Source organism: Anoplophora glabripennis, unplaced genomic scaffold, assembly GCF_000390285.2.
Source record: "Anoplophora glabripennis isolate ALB-LARVAE unplaced genomic scaffold, Agla_2.0 scaffold680, whole genome shotgun sequence".
Lineage (NCBI taxonomy): Eukaryota > Metazoa > Arthropoda > Insecta > Coleoptera > Cerambycidae > Anoplophora > Anoplophora glabripennis.
In genome coordinates, this window is record NW_019416762.1 from 113,708 (window position 1) to 125,396 (window position 11,689).

Sequence of the window (11,689 nt, forward strand, 5' to 3'; positions counted from 1 at the left end):
TTTTGTGATAGAACAGCTCCTATGGCATAATCTGAGGCGTCTGTTGTAATTTCAAAAGTTTGTTCGAAATCTAGTTAACTGAGTATAGGGTCGTTCATTAGTAAATTTTGACGGGTTTTAAAGCAATTTTTATAAGTTTCGTTTATTGTTATTGTGGAGCCCTTTTTTGACTGTGTCATAGGTTTAGTAATTTTTGCAAAATTTTTAAAGAATTTCCGATAATAACCTAAGAGGCCTAAAAATGATTTAATTTCCTTTTGGGTTTTTGGAATAGGGACATTTTTAATTGCTTGGATTTTGTCAGGGTTTGGTCGTATACCATTTCTGGTAATGATGTGCCCTAAGAAGGAAACTTCTATGTGTAGAAATTTAGTTTTATCTAACTGAATTTTGAGATTGTTTTTCCTAAAGGTTTCGAAAATTAATTGTAAATTTTGTAGATGTTCTTGTAATCCATTGGAGAAAACTATTATGTCGTCAATGTAAACCATGCATATCTTGTTTTGTAGTTCCTTTAGTACGTTATCCATGCAACGTTGGAAGGTTGCTGGGGCATTTTTAAGTCCGAAAGGCATTCTTGTATATTCGTAATGTCCGTTATCTACGTGAAGGCTGTCTTCTCTACTGAGTCTGGATGCATTTCTATTTGATGAAATCCAGAAGCTAAGTCGATTGTAGAAAAATACTTCCTAATCTATCCAAGATATCTGATATATTTGGTAAAGGATATTTGTCGTTAATAGTTTTCTCGTTTATTTTCCAATAGTCTACCACCATTCTCCATTTCCTTTTACCACTCTGATCCATTTTTTTCGGAACTATCCAAACGGGTGAAGAAAATGGACTTTGTGATGGCCTTATGTTCGATTTCCTTTTTGTGTACGTAAGGGTATCTATAGCTTTTCGTATAAACTGGTAAATCATATTTTATTCGTATATCGTGGTTTACTGTATTTGTAAAGGTTAAATTGTCATTAGTTTTCTGAAAAGCGTCACTATATTCTTGACAGAGTTTGGTCAGTTTTATTTTTTCCTCAGGATGTAGATGATCAGTTCTTAATAATTATTAATTTTTAAGTCGGAGTCTAGATGATTTTTAGTTTGGAATGAATAATCAAAGACATTGTACTTTGTAAGGGGTTCAATTTTTATGTCATTGAGGTCAAAGTATGATGGTTGTTGACTATAATTGTGTAATTCGATTATTAAGGCTTTGTTTTGTACTGTGGATATAATGTTTGGTAAGTAGCAGTTATCTTTTTGAATTTCATGAATGTAAACTCCAGTGTTATCTGGGATTTCTACAGGAATACTGAGTTTTGATATTTCTCTTTCATTTAGTCTTATGTTAGGTCTGTCATATAATAAGGGCAATGAAAAATTTTGATTGGAAATTTGGATTTTAGTGAATGAAATATTAATTTGAAGTTTCAGTATGTCTTCAAGTCCTAAAGCTCCGTCAAAATATTCATGGAAATCATACAGAATTATGTTTAGGGAAACATCAGCATTAAACTCGGGAAAACAAGGGATTTGAGCTTGTTTTTCTACTGTTATTTCACCAATTCTGGTTTTTAGTTTTAAAGGATCATATTTGATAAATTGTGGACAATATTTTTCGACAACGGAGGGTTTCAGAAGGGTTTTAGAACTTCCTGTATCAATAAGGAGTTTAATTGGAGGATATTGTAGTTGAATGTATGGAAGGGGGCTGTAAGAGAAGATGTTATAAAAATCATATATTATGGGTTCAAATTTTGGGGGTCGGTATTCTCGTAAAAATTATTATCTAATTCGTCGTCCCAATTCTCAAATTCTTCGGTATCGTTTTGTTCCTCAACAGAATCTGGGGGAATTTGTAATTCATTTAATTGTTCATAAGTTAAATGTCCATTCCCTAACATTACGGAAAGTTGGTCTTGTAGATTATCGGATGACCAGCCTGGTGGTGTTATGTCGGTTTCTGAATGAAATGTCTCATGTGTGGGTCGAGAGATGGATTTATTAATTATTGTAAGATGTTTGCATAAGCTGCAATTAAAGCTTTAGCCGCACACAAGGTAAGTTCAAAACTGGTGTGGGACTGTTTACAAATGCTGACTGAACTGGCCACCAACAATACAGTCAGACTGTGTTGGGTGCCAGGGCACAAAGGCATTTGTGGAAATGAGAAAGCGGATGAACTTGCGAGGAAGGGATCCGAGACAGTGTTCATTGGCCCGGAGCCCTTCTGTGGCACATCTCCCAGTGTGGTCAGGCGGGCTCTGGGCAAATGGACAGAGACAGAACATAGGAAATACTGGACTTCAAGGCCAGGACATAGCCATTCCAAGGAGCTTATGGAGTATCCTTCGAATGGAAGAGCGAATGAGTTACTGAGCTTGAATAGAATCCGGCTCAGGAGAGTGACAGGACTCATAACGGGACACTGTCACTTTAGGAAACATCTACATAGACTAAAGCTTGTAGACAGTCCGGTCTGCCGAGGATGTGAATCGGCGGATGAAACTTCTCTGCATATCCTGGGCGAGTGCCCGGGATTTGCACGTAGCAGAATGGCGCTCCTTGGGAGACCCTATTTGGAACCCAAGGAGCTGAGAGAAGTGTCAGCAAGGAAGCTTTTGGACTTTGTAAAAAGAACAAATCTACTTACTGAATAGGACTAGTAGTGGGACGCACAATAGGCCTAATTAGGCCGCAGTGCTATGGGACTTTTAAAGGACCAACCACTAGATGAAGATGAAGATGTTTGCATTGGCGTTGGTTTGTTTGAGTTTATAACTTGTCCTGGTTTCCAAACATTTGCTTTACCGAAAACTTGACTGTTTGTTAGGAAATTAGGTTTCATCGGTCTGGAGTTTATTTCAATAGGTCGTGAAGACCATTCATTTTGGTTTTTAAATTGAGAAGGATTTTGGAAATTTCTATAAGGATGAGGGTTTTGAAAGTTTTTGAATTGAGGAGGATTTTGAGGGTTTTTGAATTGAGGAGGATTAAAGTTTTTAAATTGTGGTTTTTGATGAAATTGTAAAGGCGGTTGGTGTTGTTGAGTTTGGATTGGTTTGATAGTCTGTTTAAGTGATCTCTGATAAGATTGAAATTGTTGTTCTTTTGTAATAAATGTTACTGCTTCATTCAAATCATTTATTTCCTTAGTACGGACCATTTGTTGTAGGTACGTTGGTAAATTACTAACATAAGTATCTAAGCTGAATTTATTATAAACAATACTTAGTGCTCGTTTAACTTCTATGCTTTCACCAGACTGTTTTAGTTTAGACATGAGTAACGATTGATGTTGCAAAATACGATTACTAAAACCAGTAAGAGTCTCTGTTCTTGCGTCAAAGACGAGATGTATAAGATCTTGTTGTAAAGTAGGCAGATCGCGCGGATCTCCAAATGTTTGTAATAATAAATTTCTGATTTGTTCCCAATTATTAAGTTCTAGACGGATTGAAACATTTGTTTGGGCCTGTCCCATTAATTTACTTTTAATAGCTCTTAAAATGAATTTATTTTGTATTTCATTATTTTCTGTATATTAAGATGTGTGACGAGTTCGTCACATGCGGCTATAAAATCGTTCAGTACTGATGGTGTTCCAGAAAATATTGGAATTACATCTATGAACATATTTAACAATTGATAATTAGTAGCCATATTTATTTCTATCTGATCCAATTCACGGAGTAAATCGTTCATGTATTCTTAACCTAATGAAACTTAATATACAGTCAAGTTTATTTTACCTTAAAAGAAATTAGTCCTTTGAACAATCAAAGTTTAAGTAATTTATCGGTAGTGAGTTCTAATTTTACTAAAATACCAATTATAAATTCGTAAGGCAGGGAATTAATGGAAAAGGAATTTGGCTGTGACTTACTTAAGCGGTGTGTAGTTCGTGCTGATTGTTGATCACCCTTAACAGTTGAGACTGAAGTACATTGAAGAAATCGTCGGTCGATCCGGAATATGTGGCTTCTTCGATATACTGGATGATCCTACCGACTGCGCCAGTTAAATAACCAAATGTTGTGCTTCAGGTCCTTATCAGTAAAAACACTTCGGACTCGTATAACTTATTTATTTGTTCTATCAGCTGGACAACAATACATCAAGAGTATATTGAAATTAGAACTGAATAATGTTAGAAATCGGAACTATTTATATAAACCAATTATCCAAATATGTATTTTAAATAAGGACGCGAATGCTTCCGTAACTCATTACATTATGCATATTTGTATGTGCGGCCATGAAAAATATATAATTATGGACTGGGTGCGTAATGATGATGTCACATAACTCAATGTAGGTACCGAATTTGGTGAATATATGCAGAGGTTGCAGCTAAAGAATATGTATGTGAAATATGTAAGTAAACAATACCTATGTGATTAAAAGTTACGTACCTACTAAAGAATATTTAGTTATTTATTTAATATTTTAAGTAAGTGGGTACTTTATTTTTGTACTTGGCACTGACTATTTATTTGAAATATAACGTATTTGTCAATCAAAAGTATAATAGAAATACAGCTGAGTTTTTATTTACCTACTCATTTCTCGCATTATCCACATCTTAATTATACCAAAGTATGACCTGTACTTTTATTATACTGGCCAAGAAACAGCTATTTATCGGCCATGGGCCAAGAACAGGCAGAATAGTAGCTGACAAAATGCACTCATGGCCGCCTACCAAAAAGTACATTCTTTCAAAAAATTCTATTTGAATATTTTTTTGTCCAGGACATAATGTTTTATTTGTATTTTTACTATAAAATATATCTTCCATGTGCGAGATTTTGCGACATCTTGCCCATTATATTTCGTGTTTGCTAGAAATGCTTAATCTTACTTGAACATTTAGTTAAAAGGCCGACAACAGGTACATTCACCCTATGCTTACCGTGTGGGCAAAACAACTGTTTCAAAAATTATCAACGAAGCATGCCGGGCAATTTGGGATAGTTTATGGCAAGAAGTGGTGCAACCTCCAAATACTCAAAAACGCAGAGAAATTGCTGAAGGTTTTAATAATTTATGGCAAATTCATAATTGTTGGGGCAATTAATGGAAAACATATTTTATTCAAATAAGTTAGTTTGATAATGTATTATTAAGACGATTTCACATTAACAAATTAGAATTTAATAATAAACTATTTAGGCACCACCAAACTCTGGTTCAGACTTCTACAATTACAAAGGTAATCATAGTATTAATGGCTATATGCGAATATCACTATAAATGACCCCGCAGGTTCCTTATGGAAAATGGCTTCCAGCCGATACATCTAAAAATTTGGATTTGAATAGTTGTCGAAGCTTAGATAAAAAGATGTCATAGGCACTAAGCTGAGAAAATTATATCTTTCGAAATATAGTCGCCGAAAGCTAGGAGTTATAGTACCGCGAGGTATAAATTGAAGAAGATTAATTGTAAGGTCAAATGAAGAGAAGCTGTGCAATCTGTCCAAAACACATTTTTCTTAGATTGTCGGAGTTACTGAATTCGAATCAGCCATCCATTCGGGTATACAGATGAATTTCAATTGGATGAACATATAGATGAACCAGGACTTCTAAGAGTACGAATTTTCTCAAGATTCCGAAATGCTGCAAGACATCAAATATTCATTAGTTATGTCAACGTGGATGAAGACTTAGATAATTATGGTGGTGATCAAGATAATGGTCCAATTCTAGCATATTATTGCACGTGTTACTCAGGGGCGAAAGTAGTAGGAACTTGTGCTCATGTGGCCAGTGTTTTTTGGTTTCTAGGCTATGCCCGCCATCAACCACATGTGATGTACCCAGATGATTCGCTACAACGAATGCAAATAATTATTTGATAATTGAATTACTTAATTTATAATTTACGTTATACCTTTTATTTCTGACAATATTATTTCTTATTTGAAAATGATTCAATATGTATTCGTTACGATGTATAGTAAAGTCAAAAACATATGTATTCATCAACGATGTCTGAAAGGTGTATAGTACAACATTAATAAAGAATGTACTTTAGTTAAAAAGTTTTTACTTATCGATTTTTTAACCTACCCAATTAATTAGTAAACTCAGGATCAAGTTGGCCGTGGAACATCTTACAACCTGTTATCCTCTTAAGACTTCTCATTGTATTGTAAAAAATATCCTAAAGCTGTAATAAAATATTACTTAATATTATTATAATATGATTACATATGTTTGGGACAGATTACATTTACAATGATCTTACAATGACCTTCATTTGATCTTGATCTGACCTTGAAACTCATCCGTACAGTCGAATGGATGGCAGATTCGGATTGAGCGACCTCGAACGTAAGGAACATGTGTTTGGGACAGATTGCACGGCTTCTTTTCATTTGACCTTAAAAGCTAAGAGTCTTCTTTAATTTATACCTTATGATAACTTTTTATCTACGCTTCGAGAACTATTCAAATCCAAAGTTTCAAAACTATCTTCTAAAAGCCATTTTCCATAAGGAACCTGCGGGGTCCTTTACGCTAGTAGATATTGGAGCCAATGGTCGCCAAAGTGATGGTGGAATACTTAGTTTGGAAATTGGACGAAAATGTATAAATAATAACTTAAATTTCATTCCAGATTGTAAGATTGAATCGGAAGGAGACACCATACCTTTTTACGTTGTTGGAGACGAAGCTTTTCCGCTCCGTCAAAATTTGATGAGGCCTTACCCTGGACGATTTTTATCCCAAGAAAAAAGAATTTTTAAGTATCGGTAAGTAGACTTAAAATATAGTAATAAATTTTATTTAGAAGATTTTAGATTATTTAGAGGAAGAAGAGTTATAGAAAATACTTTTGGAATTTGGGCAGCAAGATGGCGTATTCTTCGCAGACCAATAAATACTTCGTTAGATACGACAGAGAAAATAATTAAAGCAACCATTTGCCTCCACAATAATTTACTAATAGCAAATGAATGCGAAGAATATTGCCCCAGAAATTCTGTAGATTTCTCTCGACATCTATTCGACACTAATAAAACTAGCAGTAATAATGCTACTCGAAATTATAAGAGATCAGTTACCAACACATTTTTTATTTGAACGGGCAGTACCATTTCAATTGAATAAATAGACTGTTATGTATACAGTGTTCCATAATAACGGGTCATACAGTAACAGGGTATAGTAGAATCGATTTTAAATTTAAATACGTTGTTCAGAATTGCTTTAACTATTTAACTAAAAATTTGCGTACGTGTCTTAAGCCTAGATTTTATTCGAAGGAACTACCTTAGTGATTCAATTAAACTAAATTTACAGAAAACAATTCTGTGGAGTTATGTTTCAGAGGGTAAAAATTTTCCCTCTACTATACCCTATTGCTGTATGACCCATTAGTTATAGGACACCCTATATTGTTATACAGCACTCAATTTTGTTATGTATATCATATATATTTCTTTTAAATACATTTATTTTTATATTAGCCTACATGAAATACAACGTTAATAAATTTTCTTGTAAATAAAGTCCTTTGCAATTTGTAAAAGTTTGATTTCTAGATCAATTCAAGCCTCTGGAGACAGTTTTTCCAACATCTCGGACAACCTTAGGCAAATGGGGTTGATTTGAGGTGCCTCTACCATAATTTGTGGGAGTGGTGGTGGGATATTTTTAATTGCCTCCAGAAGAATGGTAGATGCCTCTCGATTCTTTTTTGTTTGATTCACTGAACAATATAAATAATATAATCAGATATCGTAATAATCTTTATTATTTAAATTTTTTATCTTTTATTGTTTCTGGTCGCGGAGTATTATCAGCTGCGGAATTATTTCTTGGCAATGAACACAGGTTGCTTGTGATGCTGAAAAATTCGTAATTAATGGTTAATTACGAATTAAAATTCGTAATTAATGGTTAATATTAGTGAGGTAGTAAAAATTAGTAAATTAAAATCATTGAGGTGCAATACTTTTAGTAGTTTTAGTACATTTAATTAGAAATGAATACTTACGGCCTAGGGTTCATTGAATCTGTTAAGAACTTCATTTGTTCAAAAAACTTCTGTTTTTTTTTTTCGTTTAACACCAGATCCACTGGGTACGTAGTGTAACAAAAACCAGATCCGTCTGATTTATGGGGCGGTTTTCAGGAAGGCCAGGGCTTAATAGTTAGGCCTTCTAAGAACAACCACGGTCAGACGAGGGTTAATCAGTATGGGCGCCGTATTTGTATTCAGAGGGTGGTCTGAAGAGCTTTTGTCAAGGAAAGTAATAAATTTACCAACTGATAATTAGAACAAACTCAAAACACTTCGGGTTAAGTAACTTCTTGAGAACGTATCGCTATGTGACAGTCATCTGTTGCGTCCGAGAGGCGCCAGCATAGTCGGGGACAGAACAAAGAAACCCATATCGGTAATAACGCGCGAAAACACGAGGGAGACGTAAAGATTCCGAATTAGAATTAAATTAAATTGTTAAACTGATAATGATTGGAAAAGAAAGACATATGATAAGCTGTTTTTTCCGACGGGCTCTTTTCCCAGCTGTAGAACAATAGAATGATAAGTTTGACCAGCCCGTCTCATATCGTGTGCGGTACGAGGTCACTAGAAGAATGTGTTAGCTGAATTTAATTACATTAAAGAGATTGTAAATTCATAGTCACTCATCAAAATACTTATCAAATGAATAGAATCACGAAATCGGCAATCAATTAAAACTTTCCCAGATTAGCGTAAATAGGCACACATTCTAATGTAAACCAAGATACAGGAGTGGGAGCTGAGGGCTGTACCGGGTGTACCAATGGTAGTGTCCTACTGAAAGCGTGGAAGCGGATACCACATTTTGGGCATTAGGGCTTAAAGTATGCATTATGTAGATTGGGAATTTACTTAAGAGACAATTAGGAGGGTTAATCAGAAGGGCTAGAGGTTAAGTCAGTACCCCGCGGGATTCAGTTTTTTCTTAATCCTCGAACTGACTAGTTCACTCTCGAAGATCGGTTTCATTCCGGAATTTATTAATCTTTTTAATTTAGAGAAGTGTAGTACCAGCTTAACTGCCTACCATTTAGTCCAAGTATAGCTCGGTGTACCCTGGGTCTTGGTATTTGGTTATCGTTGCCGTTCTGTCGAACCTAGTGTTTTTGTGTGTGCAAATAAAAAGCAATATCTTCCTCGAGTTTAATTTTTTGTTCCATCTTGTGCTTAATTGTGTCTAAATACAACTCTGGGACAGGAACATTGCAGCCATACCGGGGTAGTCGTCGAAGCAAACCAAGGTAAGTGACAGAAACTAGTTATTAAATCCAACATTTTCAAGAAGCCCCGTATCTCATGCGACCAATCAATAGCAACTAAAACCCTTTCGAGCCTATACCGTATGATATTGCTCGTACAAATCTAACAATATCAAAACCCGCCAGGTTACAGTAGGATTCGATCTCTCCTTTAACGAACTGATTTCTTAAATTTCTCCACTTTTTTTCGATGGAATATTGATCTATCAAAATAAATAATTTAATATACTACATAAGTAAATGGCTACGTTGAAACATACCTCCAAAAAAATGCTTTATTTATAGCCATAGTTGGTCTTTTTCCGTTTTGTTTCGCTTTGCTAGAGGTAATTTGCTGTTCCAAAGAAAAGGACGAGCTTCTATGGCAATTAATTTCTTCAAAACTCATCATTTCATTTTGGCAAATGGGAGTATTTTCTTCAGACCTAAGAAATTAATGTTTATATTAGTTAATTATATTAATAGCTTTAATCATAGGCTCAGTTTTGGACTGTTTCAAAATATCAGATATTCGACCACCTATGTTGCTTCTGTACTTTCAGCAATATAAAGGTAAGATACACCTGGTCAAACAATCCCTGACAGTTTGAAATTAATTTTTAACGCTCTAAGAACAAAGCTAATATTTTAATCAACGATATTACTGATAAGTTAAAATATTTACTGGATTTCTGAGCAAGGTTTTGCTGCATCTTGATCTTGAATGCAAAAATGCGAGCATAGGGGTTATATGAAGCTACATTTCTTTGACATTCCTCGCAACATATCGAAAAACAAATATATTCATATTGTTTACACAAATCACACAATTCTATTTATATAGTCTATGCAAATCTTAGAATATAAAATACCGCAAATAATATACTTACTTCATTGCATTGGGAAGTATCCATATTGTTGAAAACGTTTTCATAGTTTTCCAACTTCCAGATATACGAGGGTTGCTTTCCAAGTACAGCGAAAATAAAACGCTCTCTCAACGGTACAAATAAACTATTATGTCGGTTCGAATGTTTGGTGGTGAGTCCCCGTGTGTGGAGTCGGTCGTAGGTATATGAGTACGCATCTGGTCGCCGGCGCCAGTCCGCCGTAGACCCTTCCTGGAACGCTGGTGCGTCCGGCGACGTCCTGCTAGCGCTCTTGACGTAATGTTTAAAAATGGGTCACTTGCGTACATGTGTACCCACACGAACAAACTAATATTCTTTTTCTTTGATTTTATCTTTGTTGTAGTAATTTTAGTAAGTACGTAGAAAAAAATATTTTTCTGTTCTTCAACACGACTGCGATACATAGAAGTTCAAACCAAACATTGTTAAATAAAGATAGCTACATATATAAAATCCGGATCCGGATAAAAGTTAAATACATTTCAACTTTATTGCGGATCCGTAAAAAGTTAAGATTTTCCCGCCACGATTTTTTTCAAACACGATTTCATGGAATTCCGCATAAAATGTCTGGAATTCCGGACCATGAAAACTAAGTTTTAAGCATTATCACGACAGGGTAAAAAAGGATGATGGGTATGTACGTTTAATTGAAAAACTGAAAGCGACTGAACCGAACGCCTCTACAGATATGGTTAAAAAAAAATTAATAACTTACGGAGTGCCTATAGAAAAAAGATCAAGAAAATAAAATCGTGAACTAAGTCAGGAGTCGCAGGGGATAGTGTATATCAACCAAAGTTTTGGTACTTTAACTTGTTAAGATTAGTTTGTTTTCATGTTTTTTTTTTCAGTAACAATTGTATGTATACGATATTAATTACTTTATTGCCGTTTTACAATAAGTGGGTATCAATCTCGGAGCAGATTTAAAATTTTACTACAAAGTCAGCCACAGGCGGAGATGCGATCCCTTTAAAAGATTTATTTATTTGCATCTTCTTTAGGTTCCTGGATGATCCAGACACTCCAAGAACACCTTGCAGCAATGTGGGCAGCTCTGATGATGATACGATTGAAACGCAGGTAAATAAAATGATTAAAATTGAGATATAAGCGCTAAAGACTTAATTGCTTGGAAAATACTATTATTTATTTTAACATACAACACAGTATACATATAGTTACAAATAAGCTGAGTTTTCCGTATATACATAATGAGGGTTAGATAAAGTCACGTTGCCAAGGAACTTGGCCTTCGTTTGCAAAATAATTCATGAAATCTTCTCTCACTTTTTTCGGTAAGCGAGGTGAATTTTACGGGATTATTTCGTTGCAACGGAAGCATCTGACTATTATCTATAGAGTATCCTAAAGTAGTAATTCCATCGTCTGTATTTTCTTTATCAAAACATTCTGGAGGTGAATAAAAACTTGCAAGGCGCAACAGGCCATAACGATGATTATTATTGATTATTATTATAATTGATTACAGTG